The following is a 16,343-nucleotide window of genomic DNA, read 5'->3' on the forward strand; positions in this document are numbered from 1 at the left end:
TTGATATTCGCCCGAAAAGAAGTTTTATCAAAACTCTAACATGAGAAAGTTGGAAATGGTTTCCACTCTGAAGAATTTTACTACTGTTATCTTCCTTAAAAATTAATTTCAACTTCACAAGTTATCTAGGTATTAAAGATACTAATCCTCGCATGCTTTAACCCTTTGTAATTCAGAACTGGAACATTGCCCTTGAATTATCTTCAGATTGCCTTAGAATTTATCGAATATTATAAAGCTTTTCTTAAAAAAATATTTTATCAGATTTAAATAAGACTAGACTGAAGTCATCAATTTTATGTTCTCTTCAGATTTAGAGAGACTGGCTTCATCTCTGCTCTTGGCATCGTGAAATGCCAACCGAAATTTATGCCTTGATTATTTTAATGATCAAATCTGTTGCATTTGGAACTTTGTAATAAAATCTATTTTCAGAGCTTTAGCCATCCTGGTCTCCTTTTTTGTCTCTCAATTATGCTATTCTCAACCCTGCTACAAAGCTGTTACTGTGCCGAGAGAATTTCTCCTCCTAAAACCTAGCATGCTTTTTCACTTAGTTAACTCCAGTTCATCTTTCACATCAAGCTTTCCTCAAGCATCACCATCGTCTTCAGGTTAGATTTGATTTGTTTTGTCATATAATTGGAGAGAATCTTGTAACTTTCCTGTCTAGCATTTAACAACATATAATTTTAAACTTTTTAACATAGAAACTTATGGAGAATAGTGTGATAGATTCCTATGCACCCATCACTATCAGCTTCAACAATAACAACCCATGGGTAATATTTTTTCTTAACAATTAAATCAGTTGTAATATACATATGATAATATTTAGTAATTTAAAATTTGATTGCTTTTGTGTAATGCATATATTATCATAACCATAGCCATAATTATGATATAGAACATATCTATCACCCTAAAATGTTTTTCTAGCCCCTTTGATGTCAATATTAAATCATCTTTCTATCAAGTTGTTTCATGCCTTATTTAGGTTGTAAAAATTCTTTTTATCCTGTGTACAACTACTTCGATGTATTTTGCAAAAGTTCTTTTCCCAGACTCTGGCTTGTCTTTTCATTTTTTAAAAATTATCTTTGAAGGATTAAAAGGTTTTAATATATATGAAGTCCAGTTTATCAATTTTTAAAAAGAAGCATGCTTTTTGTGTGCTTTCCAAGAAATCTATCCAGAACCCAAGATCACAAGAATTTTTCTCCTAGATTTACTTCTAACAAGTTTTCTGAATTTTAGTCTAACTTTTAGGACTATCAGTTTTATCTATGGTATGAAGTAAGAGTCAAGGTTTAATTGTTTTAATATTATAGGAGGATATTCAATTGTTCCAGCATCACTTGTTGAGAAGAATTTTTCATAGTCAAATATCTTGACATCCTTGTTGAAAATCCATTTACTATATATGTGTGAGTCTACTTCTAGATGCTTGATCTTTTTCCTTTGATAGACAAGTCTATCTTTAACTCAGTGCCTCAATTTCTATAGCATTATATTAAATCTTGGAATTAGGTCATATATGTGCTTCAACTTTAACCTTCCTTTTCAAAGCAATTTTAACTATTCATGGTTCTTGGCATTTTCACATGAATGGTGAAATCACCTCATTGATTTCTAACAACAAAAACCCATTGTGATTTTGATTGGGATTGTCTTAAATCTTTCTGATCAATTTTTGTAAAACTGACATACGAACAGTATTGAATTTTCTAACCCACGGACATGTATCTCTCTCTATTTACTTAAGAGCATATTTTGTAATTGGGAAAGAAACAGATTTTTATTTTATGAGGTGAGTTGGTGAGAAAGACACATTGAGAGGAATGGAGTAACATCTTTTCCATAACAGGTCTTCTGAATTTTTTTTGAGGTCTCTGTGAGGAGATGAGTTTTAAAAAACACTGATCTTGAGAGTTTCGGTTAAGGGCAACTGTGGAACTCTGGGTATAACGAGGGTTATTTTGGGACCTGATGACACTGAGTTATAAAACACCAGCACAAATCAAGTGACTAGAGGTAAAATGCAGAAGCATCTAGAAGCATCATTCTTGACACAATTTTCTTTATTGCGATAAGTCAATTACTGGAGCTTGGGTGTGTCCTTCCAAACTCTAAAGACTCCCCTGATGACTAAGGCTTGATCTGAAGTTTCATGAGGCTGAGAGTATTCAGTGCCATATGGGGCTTTGGGGTGGAGTTCATTGAAGTCCTAAGGTATAAGCCTTCACCCTCCTCAAGAAATTCTGTGAAGGCACAATCAAAGAAAGCTCTCACTCAACCTGTGACCTGGAGAACACCTGTTGTGGCTTCTCCAACAGACATCATGTACTCATTCAGGTGGTCAGGGATGGTCTGCTGACATCACTTCAGTTTGGCAAATTGTATTTCCCAAAAATAGTAATACGTATATGAACTGATGGGACATAGTCTCTTTCTGGAACCTGGGCAGAGACTTACAACTGCCCTGACCCTTGGGGTACTAAGAAAGTGATGCTCTGTAACTTTATTTTTTTGCTTAAAATAATTATTTTATTGTAGGAATGCTTGCCATGAGGTCTACCCTCTTAATAAATTAAAATATAGTAGTGCTAGCTACAGTTACAATGTTGTACAGCAGATCTCTAGAATTTACTCATCCTGCTTAACTGGAACTTTATGTCCATTGATTAGTAACCCCATAGTTCCCCTTAACCCCTGGCAACCACCATTCTACTTTTTGATTCTATAAATTTGATTATTTTAGATATCTTACATAAGTAGAATCTGTCCTTCTACAAGTGGTTTATTTCACTTTGCATAATGACCTCAAGGTTTATCCATGTTATCCCTTATTGTAGAATTTCTTTCTCTTTTATTGCTGAACGCTATTCTGTTGTATGTATATACCATATCTTGTTTAGCCATTCATCCATTGATAGACATTTAGAATGTTACCACATCTTACCTGCTGTAAATAGTGCTGCAGTGAACATGAAAGTGCTAATGTCTTTAAGATAGTGGTTTCAGTAATTTTGGATAAATAAGGAAGCTTTTGCCTGTTTCCCTCATTCTTTTTTTCTTTCTCTTTTAAGATACTCACCTATGGAACCCAGCTACCATGTTACAAGGAATACCAGGTGACATGGAAAGATCATATGTATGTATTCCTGTTAACAGCACCAATTAAGATCTGAGCTGAATGCCAGCATCAACTACAAGATATGAGTGAAAATGTCTTTGAAAGATGACAGCCTCCAACCTTTAGGTCTTGCAATTAAAACCCAAAAATTTAAAGAGCAGAGAGACCCTATTCAAATTGAGGACCCACAGAAACAATGAGAGGTAAAAAATCATTTTTCTTATTTTAATCCATTAAATTGTGGGATGATTTGTTATAAACAATAGATGCTTAAAATGCTTGTCCATGAGACTTTTTATTGCTGGCTGTACAAGGAGCTTGGATGTCTCTTTACACTGATTTCCTGCCTCTCCCCATGGTCCTCCACATGTATTTGTCCCATTTAATGGTACAAATTTATCCAGGGTTCCTTCTATTGTTTCCTCCAGCCAAAGGGCACCCCATGGTAATCTATCTATTCCTTTAATAATTTACTAGACAACATTAAATAAATATAATTTGTTACTAAATAATACTACCCCCCAGATACTAGTGTTTTCAACACTTTCTTTTCAATTCTCAAGATATCATTTTGATACTCAGAATATTTGATTTTTTCTTTCTTATACCTTTTGTGCTGTATAAATCTCAATTGTTCTTGATTCAATGAGGAAGACTAATGAATGTAGAAAGAAAAGCACAAACATGAATATTTTAAGACACGATTCACTAAATGTGTGTGACATATAAGTATGTTCTATATTTATCAATGAAGATTATAGACCATTTGTAGTAAGTATGCATTTAAAACATCTATTAATGTCATACACATCCACTCTCCTGGAGAGCTTTAGCATTATTCCTATTCTAGATTTTCAGGACCAAAAACCAGCAGGTCCTCAATTATGTATGCTTGTTCTCACAGCTCAGTCACTCTCATCTAAGAATGCCCAGTATGGAGGAAAATTCCATCAAGGAAACACTTTTTTCTTAGCTCTTTTCCTACTATATTACTATTCCTTTCTGCCAACATATATTCTCACTTTTTTTCTAGTTTTTTCATTGAACTGATGTAAACCTTCACGCAAACAGCAACAACAGATCAAAGTGGGGAAAAGCAAATATTCTTGTTCCTCTTTTTAGAAGTTGTTCATCTACTACCCCGACTCCCACCCCATCCCTTCACTAGCACTCCTTTTATGAGGCACAACATGTTTTCTTGGTTTATTGTATTTTTTTATTTCTATAATGATTTTTATTTTTTCTATTATAGCTGGTTTACAGTGTTCTGTCAATTTTCCACTGCATAGCAAGGTGACCCAGCCACACATACATGTATATATTCTTTCTTCTCACATTATCATGCTCCATCACCAGTGACCAGACATAATTCCTAGTGCTATACAGCAGGATCCCATTGCTTATCCATTCCAAGTTTATTTTGTTTTATTTTATTTTATTTTATTTTATTTATGTATTGTCTTTTGTCTTTTTATGGCCGCACTCATAGCATATGGAGATTTCCAGGCTAGGGGTCTAATTGGAACTACAGCTGCCCGCCTATGTCACAGCAATGCCAGATCTAAGCTGCATCTGCGACCTACACCACAGCTCATGGCAATGCCAGATCCTTAATCCACTGAGCAAGGCCAGGGCTCAAACCTGTAACCGCATGGTTCCTAGTCAGATTTGTTTCTGTTGCGCCATGATGGGAACTCCATGGTTTATTGTATGTTAATGGAAAGTTCATAGATAGAAATATTGGCAGAATGGAGTAAGTGGAAAGGAAACAAATTACTTTTAATGAAGTTTAAGACAAACAACCTGAACATTTACATATGGAAATTATAACTTTTTACTAAATACTCGATGATGCATGTTCTTCAATTGATAATGATTGTAACTATATCTCAATATTTCACTAAAAGTGAAATTTAACAACATAAAGTTTAACATGTAAATTAGTATAGCCAATTATTTCTCATTTTAGTCAGGTATATCCTATGTCAATAAAACTATTCAATCATTTAAACTCCCATAAATTATTTACTAATGAGTGATTATATAGCATTTAAAAAGCTGTCAGGATAGATCCTTCAATTTATATTTCTAGATGCACTTTACAAAAATCGTTGTCTTATCAGGACTTAAAATTTCATTGAGATCAAATTTCAATGTTAACACATACTTATGAGTTTGGTATTGTCTGAAACTTTCTTATTTCTTTAGATATCACTGCAGCTTGGTTTTATCTACCAAAGTTATATGCCATGTGACTGGATCAAAAAATTGGGCCGAAAGCTTTGGACATGAGGTAATTTGTTTTCTGTTAAAACTAGGATTCTTGTAAACAAGGCCCTGGAGAAAGATTAGCTAAAAACGGCCTTTTAAAACTTTCTGCCACATGCCAGAGGAGGATTTTTAAGGCACTGTGAGTGTGTGTGTATCACAATATACTTTAAAGGTCAAAGAAAGTGCAGTCATTCAAATTTTAGAACTTGAGGTTATATGATTTCAAGGTTGCCAATTTTCTAATACCATTAGGACTGGATAAGTCATTTGGGCTGAATGGCTTAGTTAAAAGTTCTTAGTTTGAATGATTTTTGGACCAGGAAACCTAAGGAACATATAACCAGGTAAAGTGAGCGCAACAAAACAATATCAAAACAGAAACAAAGATACAAAGAAAGGATAGCTTCATCTTTATGCTCTTTATGCTCTCTTCCAAGAAGTCCTGCAGGGAAATTCAAGACAAATTGTTAACTGAGATTAAAGCAAGGGAGTGAGGATTCCAGTCTCTCACCCTGGACCATTAGTAGATATCTAAACTGGTCAGCCCTCTCATATAGCCCCTTTTGGCAGGTGAGTGGGACAAGGAGGACTTTCTTTCTAACTATTTATCAATATAGTTTAATTGCTTATGCTGGGAAGTAATAAATTATTCCCAACAGAATACTTAGAATATCCAAAAGAAGGAAGAAAAAAAAAGGAAAAAGAAAAAAATATCCATAGACTTACTACAACAGACAAATGCTCTTGATGTTTTAAGGCACTTATTCTAATGTGCTTCTAAAGTGTAGCTGTGTTTCTATAATGTAATTTAAATAAATAATAATTTATGTAATTTGCTGACATATCCATATTATTAAATGTGGATTTAAAAAATAAATAAATCTTGTCATTAACTTTTATAAATATTGTTTTAGTTTATATCCACATCTATATCTATATTTTTCTCATTAAAGAGATAATACAATTCTTGAGAAATGATACAGTTATAGTCACTTTAAAAGATACTTTAAAAAGATACTTTAAAAAGATACTTTAAAAAGATACTTTAAAAGACACTTTAAAAGATATTTTTCTTGGTCTTGTGCAACTAGAGATTCATATATTTTGCATTCATACGTGCAATTTTGAGTGAACATATTTTTTTTTCCACAGCGTTATCTAGATGATGGTATATTGATTGCACTTTAGTATTTAAAGCTGCACAGTAAACGTATACATAGAAAGCTTGTTCCTTTACAGTGGAGCTCTTTTCTGCTTATATGCCCGAATAATATTTCTTTTATTCCTCGTCAGTAAAAATATCCAGCATTTATCTTATGGGTCTTTACATCTTAGCTTTTCTTGAATTGTGGCAGAGCTTTTTGGTTGATACATTGTTTTTTTGTCAGCAAAAGAAAATGTCTTCTTCTGTTGTTTCAAGTTGCCTTGCTTCTTTGTTTTCTGGTACATGGAATATCTCCATTCTTTTCCCTCCATATCAATCAAATCCTATTTTACTGTTTAATCTACTTTACACTTTTTCTATATCTCCAGTTTCTCAGTTGGCCTTTCTTCTATATTTATTGATATTTAATTTTATTCTGTTTTTTTGTTTTGTTTTGTTTTAGATTTCTTGGAATGCCTCTTTTGCTTATTAATTTACATTTCCTTCTCATCCTATTGACTTTTTGTCTCAGATATTCTCCCCTTATAGCTTTTGAAATGCCATGATTATTAGTTTCTTGAAGGTATTTTATGTAATACCCTGTTCTTTTAAAGACTCAAAGACTGATTTTAGTCAACAGATTATATTTGATAGAGTTCTTTAAGTCTACTGAAAGTAGTAAACCTCTTCCAGAAATTTATTTTTGGTTATAAAATAGATGATTTTTAGGGTCATATTCAGTGTCAGTGTACCATGGTGGTTTGACATGCAGGCTGGTGGTCAGAGTACTGGAGTTAAATTTTGCTTCTGTTACTTAATAATAATGTGACTTTAGTCATGTTACTTACTTCTCTCCCAGTTTCCTCTTTGACAATGCAGATGATACCAATTCATATAAAACACATGCCAATACACATATGGTTTGTTCAGCATTAGCTATTAATATAGTTAATTATTCTGGCTTTCTAAAAATGTCAGGACTCAATCAAAAAGAATATCAAAATGAATGCCAAGCTTTCCGATTAAGACTGAGGTTTCTTTTAAAAAGGAGCAAATTATAAAGAGAACTTCCACCTTTATTAGGCTGAAACCTGAGACTTTTTTTTTCTGAAACATCTTACTCTATCTGCTTTATAGTTAGTGGAGAGCCAGATTCCAGTATTACTTTATTTCATGGACTCAATTTCTGATATTGATATTGTTTTTGATTTTTCCATTTTATCCATGGATATTTTGAGGGAAATTTTATAGAAACTGTTGTTTTAAATCATAAAAAAAGCATGTGGGTTATTTAATTTTTTTAAAAATTCAGATATGCAATCCTGTAGCAGTTATCCTAGGCTGCTAGGAGGCTGGGTATGTTTCTCTCCTGGGAGGAAACTGTAGTCCTCATTTTTGCCTGTTTACTAGAAGCAGTGATTTTAGGTATGAAGTTTTCAACTTTCCTTGGTAGATTGGGCAACTAGCTAGGATAAGAAGCCAATTTGAGTGTACTGAGGAGCCTCTGAACGTCACCTAGTTTAGTTTTGTCAGACTTTTTGACCATTTGACTCAGTACACACACATATACAAACCAAAACAAAATTTTCCTGAAATTCTGTTTACTTTTACCAAATGTGATGCATTTGTTTTTGATTTAATTTCCTTAAAAAATTTTCATTCACAAACTGTTTATTACCTCTAAAGATTTGTGGTATTCAAATAAAAAAAAAATCCGAAAATCACAGGATTAGAATTGAGATTCCTATGACTTTTCTCCCACCGTATTGATGCTTTCTCATCCCATTGGAAAATAAAGGTGAGATGTGTATAAATGATTTAAGAGATTAAAACAGATGTCATAATACAGAAAATAAGTTAACTCTAAAACATTTTTCCCTCTGTCATTACTTCCTACTTTCAGTTTGACCTCCCAGAAGAAAAATAGCGATATGGTCAATTAAGAACAAAACAATTATTTGATATGATTCTTATAAGAGAAACCAATAAAAAGCATTACATATAAAAAATAAAAATGCCTTAAAATATTTGGAAATTTTACTAGTATTTATTGTACACAGATCTATTTTCTACAGTTGGGCAATTATGTTCTCATGAACTAGAAAGCTGAAAAGAGGAAGATCAAGTAAAACAAGTAGGTTCAGTTTATTCACAGATTGGAGCTATTGTAAGCTGACAAAACTTCTAGAGGCCTCTGAATTGGTAGACTGACAACAATGAAGTTTTTCCAAGTGTTTATTCTTCCCACTTTTAATTTAAGAAGAAATAATCATCTGCCATTAAATTATCTGTAACAGATAAAAGTAAAGGAAAAGAATAATTAGACACTGATCATATCTATTATTTTTGCTTTTATTTTCTTTTATAGGCAAGCCAATATTATAGCTAAAAACTGGCATTTTACTCTTTGTTATGACATGCCAGACTGATTTGAGATTTATATAAAGTTCTAAATTCAGCTTTTGCTACATTTTAAAAACAACATAGAACTTATGTTTTTTTTCTTAATTTTATGAGCCAAAAAGTAGACTGTATTATTATAGCTACTTGTTATTGTATAGCAGGATTTATCATACCTGCCTAATTAGACACATTAAAGTACCATAAAGGAATCTTAGAGGGTCCTCAAATTGTTTATTTAGCTAGCTTTTTTTTTTGCTTATTTAGTTCTGGGAAGTCTGCTGATATAAGAGTAGAGTATAGTTTTTCAGGTTTAACATTGGCTTCTGGTCAAGAAAAGAAAAGAGAACAAGAGAGAGGGAGAGAGAGAAAGATTATTTCTTTGTCAAATTAAGGCATTTTTCAAGGATCCCAGGGGAGAATACACTTACTTGCTTCATATAACAGAAATTGGTAGGGAGGTTAGGTCAAAAATATTGTTCTGAGACTGAAGTGAGAACTAACAGCTGAGAAATGTATATTTAAAATGGAGGTTCACATGAAGTATCAAAAGTTCAAAGTCTGTCTTTGTTTCCATTTCTATGTGTTTCATATCTATTTAACTGAAGGGCAGAAGTAGTTGAATATTTTAAGTAATTTGTACACTCAGCGTCAGGATAGGGGGTAGTGATTAAGAAAGAACTTCTCACCAGACACTGCCATAAAGTTGGCAGTTATTTGCAATTTGATAGCTCTCTTTTTCTCCTCTTGATCTATCTGCTTCTAGCCACAAGCACAGTCAATCAAATGAGTTTTACATTTAGTCTCAAATGCTATATCCTTTAGGCGAACATTAAGTTTTTTTTAAAAAAGATTTAAAGTCTATGTACGTTTATGTTCACTTTGGTTAAAGTATTTTTCTTTTAGACTATAAAGTTTGACAAGACCATTTGAGCAGTTTTCTTGAGGGTCTTTTTTCACAGCAACTCTGACACTGAATTTCACTAAATTCTAAAATAAGAAAAATACATGCTTTGTTATTCTTCAGTCCTATCAAAATATTTTGAATAATAAATTAAACAATTAATATACATGCATATTTTTAAGGGAATAGAATTAAATATCTTGAATTTTTCCTTCTACATTAAAGGAAGAAAAATGAGCATTAGAGAAAAAATTAATCATTTGCCTCTCATCTATTTTTCTCCTTTTTGGGGTTAGCTGAGCAATATTCTATTTATGAAATAAAACAGTCCAGGAGTAAATTCGAAAAGAACAGGAAGGACTTTGATAAACTATCACCACATATGTTGGGTGCTTTGTTCTCTCTCTTCAATTAAGGCATGTCTTCAACTTTGGTATTCTTTTTTTCTTAATGTAATTTTTTTTTTTTTTTGGTTTATGTATCAGACTCTATTAGAGGTTCCTCAATATTTGTACTCCCCTTCTTCCACAGTAATAGACTTTCTTTTAGTTGGGTACATAGTTGCCAAACTAAAGGCTATATCTCCCAGCTTCCTTTGCAGCTAGTTATGACCTCTAATGCTGTTTCATGTTCTCAACTGTCAAGTCTCGTAAAAGCTTAAAACAATATCTGGTACCAGATAAGCACAATTTACATTTTAAGAAGAGGGAAAACATGAGTTGTGGGGGTTTTTTGTTATTGTTTGTTTTACCTTTTATAATACACCATTTCCAGGCCATGTTCTAGAACAAATAGGCATCATTCCCCACGTTTCTCATCCTCTTTGTACTAACTTAGAGATGCCAGAACTGGAACAGCCATGTTGGGCCCCCATGTTAGCCATGTAAAAACACTGGCAGAACCACTCACCAGCTTTTTTTTTTTTTTTTTTAAAGATTCATTTATTTTGTGACATTCTTTTTTGTTGTTGTTGTTGTTGCTATTTCTTGGGCCGCTCCCGCGGCATATGGAGGTTCCCAGGCTAGGGGTCGAATCGGAACTGTAGCCACCGGCCTACGCCAGAGCCACAGCAACGCGGGATCCGAGCCGCGTCTGCAACCTACACCACAGCTCACGGCAATGCCAGATCCTTAACCCACTGAGCAAGGGCAGGGACCGAACCCACAACCTCATGGTTCCTAGTCGGATTCGTTAACCACTGCGCCACGACGGGAACTCCCACTCACCAGTTTTGGATGTCGACCTGCCATATGAGAGAGGATAAATTTCCATCTCGCATAATCCACTGAAATTTGGAATATCTTTCCTGGTGGGAGCTAAAATAGATTAATATAAATTACTAATAACTCTCCTTTAAGAGAATTTTTCTTAGAAAAATTTAATTATTTTAAAAATATATATATTTTTTGGCAAAATTATTAAGTACAATTTTGCAAAATATAGCATATGTATATATGTATACATACTCTTAGCAGACTAAAAATGTACTCAAGATATGTATATTAGTCAAATATGAGTAATGATTATTCTAAAACATAAGTAGAAAGACTCCCAACTTCAAATCCATTACTCTACAGAGAAGCTTCAACAGTGTATATTGTTTATCTTATCCTTAAAACTTTTGGTAGGTATCAATTATGCAGCTGTTATTATGTAGAGCAGCACTATACTAAGATAAAAAAAAAGAGAGATAGAGAGAGGCCCAGTCATACAGAGACATTGTGTACGTGTGCATGCCTGTATATGTTCAGGTAGCCTTTCAACTAAGTCTGTTGTCTTCATTTTTCCCTTTCCTACTCATACTCCACAAAAGCACCAGTATATTCTAATTTTTTCTATATTTTGTAAAGTTGTTTGCTGTAATACAGAACACTGAGACTCCCCTGCATGATTAATTTTTTGGCATATTTTTCAGAAATTTTCAAAATCAAATATTGATGTACTTTTTTTGTCCTCTTGATCTATCTTTCCTTCCAAGTATCTTTTATTTTCTCTAAGTAGGCAGAATTAGTCATGGTTTTCCTTTGTGTCCACAGCACAGTTGATTTGCATCTATTAGACTATTAAACACATTGATTTTTGGTTACTTGCCTGTCTGCCTCCTTCATTATACCTTTAGTTTGTCAGAGACAGGCACCTCATATAATTCATATTTTATATTCTCTAGCATTTTTTCAGCACTCTAATATTGCATTTTAATTTCAAAGTTATTTTTTTCTCAATTGTGCCTGAACCCACTAGAGTGCTTTAAATGAAGTGCTTTAGAATCCTAAATCAAAATAGAAGCTTCTTGTATGATCCCTTATGTATATTTGTGTGCATGTGTGCTTTTACATTAGCATTTAGCTAATAAGATGCTTTAAAAATATCTCATATATATAGTGTATTTTATGGGAAATATCAACATATGCAAAAAATACACAAAATAAAAGAGTGAACTCCAAAACAACCATCAATGATTTTGAACAACTGTTAGTTCAAGTTGTAGTAGTAGTCAACAACTTCCAGTCTTGTTTTATTTCTACTCATACAATTCTCCCTTCATGGATTACTTTGAAACCAGTCTCAGAAATTATATCTTTTTATTTGTAAATATTTCATTTTGATCTCTAAAAGGTTAGACTTCTTTTTAAAAATGTAACTGCCATGCCATTACCACAATTAAAAACAATAATTTCCTTACGTCATCGAGCATTCAAGAGTATTCAGATTTTCAATTTAAAAATATGAAACATAGGAGTTCCCATTGTGGCTCAGCAGTTTACGAATCTGACTAGGAACAATGAGGTTGCTGATTGGATACCTGGCCTTGCTCAGTGGCTTAAGGGTCTGGCATTGCCATGAGCTGTGGTGTAGGTCACAGACACAGCTCGGATCCAGCATTTCTGTGGCTCTGGCTGGGCCATCAGCTACGGCTCTGATTAGATCCTTAGCCTGGGAACCTCCATATGCCACGGGTGCGGCCCTAGAAAAGACAAAAAGACAAAAATGAATAAATAAAGTAAAAAATAAAAAATGAAGTATGTCTTTTTAACTATTAATGTGTAGATTACATACCCATATCTTTTTATCTTGAAATATATTTGTTTGTCATTTAGATTTTTTATCACTATGAATATTTTGCTATACAATTTAGCATATCTTCTCCTGATATTATAACTTTTGTGTTGGTATTTGGGTCAACTAGCTTAATCAGAAGTAGTTTCTTGTTTTTGTTTGTTTTCCTCATAAGACTATTTCAGGATGATGGGGTGATGTGTTGTTAAATCTAGAGGCATCTGATAGCACTAACTGTGCAAGTAAAGCATGGAACTATTTTATTTAAAATAATTTGGATTCTGTTCTTCCAATAAGAGTCTTCTACCATTATTTGGGAGCAGAAGAATCAAGCTTAAACAGTCTAAAAGTCCAGCTCATCTTTAGGTTTTTCTTTAGCCCAACCAGTGTATTATGCCAGGAAAGAAATATTGAGTCAAGTTTAAAGGAAAAAAAAAACTGTATAAGTAACATATTTATTTATAAGATGTCATAGGAGATTGAACCACAAGACAAATAGTGAAAAGAACCAAGAATGTCATAGGAGATATAAGGTAAAATTTACAGTAGGTTGTTTAGGCAAGTCCCTCAAGAGATGTGTGTGGCTGGGAAAAACTTTTTATGGAGAGGAGAGTGGAGACAGAAACAAACGATTAGTAGACTGTAAGCTTGATATGAGTCAGTAGTATATGTCAAGTTCAGAAGGTGATGGTCTCCTGGTCATATTGTGTCCCAATTCTAGGTAACATAAAAATATGTTTAGCAAAATAGTGAGGATGTTGAGAATATTTAAAGGCAACTGAACAAGATCATGAACAGTTTGAAAATTCTACCTTGAATTTCTTAAAGAAAAATGTGTGTGTGTGTGTGTGGGTTGGTATGTGTAGGTTTTTAGGGGATTATGAGGGTTAGATTAGGGGTTAAAGTATCCTATAACATGCTTGATAAGAAGAAAGTTTAAAATATTTGAAAGGATATCATTTGGACTGATTCCATCTAACTGCAGAAGACCTAGAACTGATGGATAGAGGCTATAAATATATGGATTCATCCCCAATGAAATAAAAAAATTCATCTGTGTTAAATTGAAGCAGGTTAAATTTGGGCAGACTCTTGATAACCTCCTTAGGATCATTGTATATGTGATCCCTGCTTTATATCAAAAACCACATGATCCTTTAAGGATGCTCTAGAGTGAAACCTAAAGCAATAAATTCTAACTGAAATAGAAGCCACATCCTGGGTTGAAATCCTCAGAAACTAAGCTTATTCCATGCTATGTTATTCCCATAGTATATTGCTTAGCTAACGCATTCCTTCAACTTCGTTTTGCCAAATCTTGTCATTAAGGATGTAATACATAGAGTAAAAAGTTGTGCAATTTGAGAGTCAAGTAGTCTTGAATACTAAGATTTTGACTTATTTGTTCTTTTATTTATCATCATTGTCACCATCATCAAGAATATTTTTCTGTCACCCTAAATCTTGGAAATCAAAACTCAGCTAGAGTAGAGATCATCAAATTCCATGTTTTCACATCCCCAATGTTTCTTAGAAGATAGGAGTTTAAGACAGAGAGGAATGGAAACTGCCAGGTCTGTCCCATTTTCCAGCCCACTCTAGAAACCTAGAGGATTTCTAGAGCAGGCTAGAAAGAATAAGCAAGCAATGTGTTAAGAGACAGATGGAGTATCTGGGACATGCTGACAACTCCCCCTGCCTCCCGCCCTTACTATTCCTGATAGCCTGGGCTTGCTGTCTAGCACAGTTTATTTGGGGCTTGTATTTATAATAGGAATGTCCGACTTCCCTGGCCCTTATACCTCCTTTTTCTTGGCTATTCCTGGGTCCCTATATTAGTTTCCTGATTACAGAATATAATTCTTTGCCTGCTCATCTTGAGTGAAATGCCCACATGGTCTATGCGGCACGGCCTCCTCCCTTCCAGGTGCCAACATTTGCAGAATATTTTGCCTCCTCTCTACTTCCACACCCATCCTTTTTCTCATTTTTCTCAGTTTGTCCTAAATTTCCAGAATCCACCAATATCTACTTGTTCCAAACCCAACTGGTATAGAAACAGGATTATTCATTCAAAAGTTAACATTCCTCTTCTAGGAGGAATATAAATGTGTGGGAAAAGCAGAATGAGATTCCACCACATCAAATGAATGATCCTGACATGTTTCCAGTCCTCAGTGATTCTGTGATTTGGCCCCAGCCTAAATCTCCCTGGCCATCCATTGTATTCTTGATCTATTTTCAGGCCACTATCCTACTCAATCAGAAGCAGCTAATATTCCTGCTGCATGTTTTCCTACATAAAATTACTGAAACTCAATATAAGCAAAAGATGATTTGAGGAAGAAATTAAACTTTAGTGTCAGTTTTCAAAATGTACAAAGCCCCCACATGTATGTGAGTGAACTGATTATTTTCAAAAAGAATATTATTCACAAATTTATTCACACTCTAGCAGTTATTTCATTATTAATCTATTATTTGAATAAAAATAAAGTATGTTTGCATAAAGATGATAATGTTTGAAACAAAAGAAAAACAATTTATATATGCTAAATTTCCATCATTTTCACCCTAAAAAAAAGCAAAACTAAATATGTTATTTATTCAGTTAAAAAAAAATTACCAATGGCAAAAGATTGAGAATATTTTTTCCTTTTTTTTTTTTTTTTTTTTTAGGTCTGCTTCTGAAGCATATGGAAGTTCCAAGGCTAGGTGTCAAATCAGAGCTACAGCTGCCTGCCTAAGCCAAAGCTCACAGCACTGCCAGATCCTTAACCTACTGAGTAAGGCCAGGGATTGAACCCGCATCCTCATGGATACTAGTTAGGTTCATAACCCTCTGAGCCATAACAGCAACTCCTGTTTTGGTGTTTTTTTTTTTTTTTTTTACTGTGCTTTATATGCATGATGACAATTTGATGTTCTAAAACCAATCATCATTCTTTTTCAAAAAGAATTTTAAAATACTCTAAAATCTTGGCAAATTTCCTTTTCAAGTCCCCTACTCCTTTTGTTTAATCTGTTAAATCATATAAATTTTAATGATGGAAGAAGAGATTCTTATGATTAGAAATGGCTTAGGAACTATAAGTTCTGACCCTTAGGTAAGTAGATGATGAAATAGAAACAGAAATAGATACATATCATGGGTCATGAACTTGAAAACTGCTTACTCTCCTTTGTATATTTTATCAGCTAATATTTAATACATTATTGACACTCCATAAATGGAAGCAAGACAAACTTTTGGTTTTCTTTTAACAAAGAGTTTAAGTTAAAATTTGAGGTGATATTGATTCAAATGTGCAAATATGCAAAATACTCTGTATTCAATATCCAGGAAAGTGTTTTTTAATAGCTAATAGCTTTTATTTATTTACTTACTTATTGGCTGCACCCACAGCATACGAAAGTTCCTGGACCAGGGT

General features: G+C 33.5%; 1 long non-coding RNA gene across 2 annotated transcripts in view; it reads left to right on the forward strand.

The window, feature by feature from the left end:
• The window catches only part of LOC146400962 (uncharacterized), a 363,387-nt gene that overhangs the window by 278,443 nt on the left and 68,601 nt on the right, over positions 1-16,343 (forward strand). For both annotated transcript variants that reach the window (XR_014813077.1, XR_014813078.1), the window contains 2 exons: positions 3,090-3,339; positions 5,345-5,429. This is a non-coding gene — a long non-coding RNA (uncharacterized LOC146400962). The remainder of the gene's footprint in view (positions 1-3,089; positions 3,340-5,344; positions 5,430-16,343) is intronic.

The sequence above is a fragment of the Sus scrofa genome, chromosome 8, assembly GCF_054392235.1.
Source record: "Sus scrofa isolate SSC_HxYL_T2T_F1_AM1 chromosome 8, Sscrofa_HxYL_maternal_Yorkshire_Landrace_v2.0, whole genome shotgun sequence".
Taxonomy (NCBI): Eukaryota; Metazoa; Chordata; class Mammalia; order Artiodactyla; family Suidae; genus Sus; species Sus scrofa.